This window comes from Scyliorhinus canicula, unplaced genomic scaffold (genome assembly GCF_902713615.1).
Source record: "Scyliorhinus canicula unplaced genomic scaffold, sScyCan1.1, whole genome shotgun sequence".
NCBI lineage: Eukaryota > Metazoa > Chordata > Chondrichthyes > Carcharhiniformes > Scyliorhinidae > Scyliorhinus > Scyliorhinus canicula.
Genome location: NW_024055730.1, coordinates 298,914 through 302,466, shown reverse-complemented (window position 1 = coordinate 302,466; position 3,553 = coordinate 298,914).

Genomic DNA, 3,553 nt, shown 5'->3' with positions numbered 1-3,553 from the left:
AGCATCCTTGAGCACGGGTGAGGTCCCGGAGGACAGGAGAAATGCTAATGTTGTCCCTTTCTTTAGGAAGGGTTTCAGGTATAATCCCGGGAATTATAGAACTATGAGTCTGACGTCAGTGGTAGGCAAAGGTGTTGGAGAATATACTGAGGGATAGGATCTATTCACATTTCGAAGACAATAGACTCATCAGTGAAAAGCAGCATGGTTTTGTGCAGGGAAGGTCATGACAAACTTAATGGAATTCTTCGAGGAAGTGACAAAGTTAATTGATGGGCGAACGGATATAGATGTCATGTACATGGACTTCAGTAAAGCATTTGATAAAGTTTCCCATGGCAGGTTGATGGAAAAAGTGGTCGTATGTGGTTCAGGTTGATAAAGAACCGGCTGTGCAACAGGAGCCAGAGAGTAGTGGTGGAAGGGAGTGTCTCAAAATGGAGAAAGGTGACTAGTGGTGTTCCACAGGGCTCCGTGCTCGGACCACTATTGTTTGTAATATACATAAATAATCTGGACGAAGGAATAAGTGGTCTGATGAGCAAGTTTACAGATGATAATAAGATTGTTGGAGTTGCAGATAGCGAGGAGGAATGTCAGGGAATATAGCAAAATATAGATAGATTGGAGAGTTGGGCAGAAAAATGTCAGATGGAGTTTAATCCAGGCAAATGCGAGGTGATGCATTTTTGGAAGATCTAACTCAAGAGCAGACTATTATGGTCAATGGAAGATTCCTGGGGATAATTGATGTACAGGGAGATCTGGGAATTCAGGTCCATTGTGCCCTGAAGGTGGCAACGCAGGTCGATCGAGTGATCAAGAAGGCAGACAGCATGTTTGCCTTCTTCGGACGGGGTATTGAGTTAAAGAGTCGGTAGGTCATGTTACAGTTGTATTGGACTTTGGTTAGGCCACATTTGGGATACTGCGTTCAGTTCTGGTCGCCACATGAGCAGAAGGATGTGGATGCATTAGAGATGGTGCAGGGGAGGTTCACCAGGATGTTGCATGGTATGGAGGGTGCTAGTTATGAAGAAAGGTTGAGCAGATTAGGATTGTTTTCATTGGAAAGACGGAGGGTGAGGGGGGACCTGATTGAGGTCTACAAAATTATGAGAGGTATGGACAGGGTGGATAGCAACAAGCTTTTTCGAAGAGTGGTCAATTACAAGTGGTCACGATTTCAAGGTGATAGGGGGAAAATTTAAGGCAGATGTGCGTGGAAAGTAAGGCAGAGGGTGGTGGGTGTCTGGAACGCTTTCCCAGCGGAGGTGGTAGAAGCGGGCATAATAGCATCATTTAAGATGCATCTGGAAAGATTTATGAACGGGTGGGGAACAGAGAGAAGTAGACCTTGGAAAATAGTCAACAGGTTTAGATAAATGAGCTGGATCGCCGCAGGCTGGTAGAGCCGAAGGGCCTGTTCCTGTGCTGTAATTTTCTTTGTTGCCTTTGTTGTTGTTAACATCTCATCCTCCGGAAAGGCACGCTGCAACATCGTTCTCAATATTGAAATCAACAACTTCAGATGATAAGCTCAGCCCATTTGTTTTTATCCCGTTTCAACCTATGTGTATTTCACCATTTCGTTCTCTCTTGTCATTGTTAGTATATAGCTACACCCCCCCCCCCCCCATTTTATCAACCTGTCTCAACTATAGCCTTTCTCCTCTTTGCTGCCCTCTTCACGTCTCCCCACTTCTACATCTATCACAGTTCACCTTCTGATGTTAGTTTATGTGCTTTTTGGCCTCTCACATATTTTGGTTCTCTCTGGGGACTGCCATTAGAACTCTTTCCCCTTGGTATCTGTGGATATTATAATCCGGTTTCCCTGGGTTTCTGTGGCTATGACTCATCATTCATTTTCACTCCACAGTATAAACATTTCTCACTTTGTCTGTCTGTTAGCTTTGTCAAAGCGTCATTGGATCCGAAACGTTAGTTCTTTCCTCTCCCTGGTGCTCCCAGACCTGCTGAGATTTTCCAGCATTTTCGTTTTCGTATCCAATCTCTTTGTGTGCCACTATAAGCACCTTTTTTTAGCCTTAATCACTCCATTTACATTCCTTGACTCGTTACGTCCACATCTTTGTCAAGCTCCACTTATTGCTGGTCCATATCAAGACCCAAGGTTACACGCGCACCCCGCCCTCCCCCCCCCCCCTCGCCCCTCACTCCTACCCCGCGTCATAGCATGGGAGTCCTCAGCCTCTTATCAGTACTCTCCAGCTTTGACAAAGAGTAATCCGAGGTGGAAAGTAGGGGCTGGTTTAGCTCAGGGCTAAATCGCTGCCTTTAAAAGCAGACTCAAGGCAGGCCAGCAGCAGGGTTCAATTCCCGTACCAGCCCCCCCGAACAGGCGCAGGATTGTGGCGACTGGGTCTTTTCAGAGTAACTTAATTTCAAGCCTACTCGTGACATAAGAACATAAGAACATAAGAACTAGGAGCAGGAGTAGGCCATCTGGCCCCTCGAGCCTGCTCCGCCATTCAATTAGATCATGGCTGATCTTTTGTGGACTCAGCTCCACTTTCCGGCCCGAACACCATAACCCTTAATCCCTTTATTCTTCAAGAAACTATCTATCTTTACCTTAAAAACATGTAATGAAGGAGCCTCGACTGCTTCACTGGGCAAGGAATTCCATAGATTCACAACCCTTTGGGTGAAGAAGTTCCTCCTAAACAGACAATAAGCGATTTTCATTTAATTTTCATTTCAAACGTTAGATCACTTCTTTCTGCATAGATGGTTGTCAGACTTGCAGACATTATCCAGAAAATTCTGTTCTGTTTTCACAAAATCATTCCTCATAACTACACTTAAAATGGAACATTTTCATATGATGTGAAATGGAGGATACTCAATCGATGGTGAATGCGATGTGGGCAGCACGGGAAAAACTGACATTAATATCCATGCCAGTAAAAACAATTATTGATTATCTGCAGTACTTCTCCTGCAGCCCATTCGTCAAGAAATGCCAGAATGTTTCTCATTAACTTTGAAGGAATAGTGATTCTGATGCAAGTGAACATGTTGTATGGCTTGTGGAGGAATGTGAAAGTGGTGTTGTGCCTGGAATGGGTTGCCGATGGAGAGATGTTGGACGTCATCTTGCTGGCAAGCCCTGCAGCCCCTGTGTGCAATGTTTGTTGGATTGCATATTCATTGTAGTGGAGGGGAGACCGGTGAAAAAAGGGCTGTTTCTTCACAAATCACTTTTGGGCCCCGCAGCTCTGGACATGTAAATCAGATTAATTCGTATTTTCGACCCAGTTTTGCCCGAAATATTAATTGGCAGTCATATCATTTCAGAAGTAGATTTAGACAAAGTAATTTGATGATTTGGTGAAGATCCAGCGATAAAATGTCAGAATTTTCGTGTCATTTGAGGATTTGTTTCGACCGGAACAAGGGATCTGCAACTGAACAAATTGAATGCCATTTGTGTCAGGGGCAACTTAGCTGAGGGAGTTTGGGAATTGACCTCAAAATAATGGCAGTGCGGCACTATAAATATTTAACACAGTTTTCTTATTCGGAA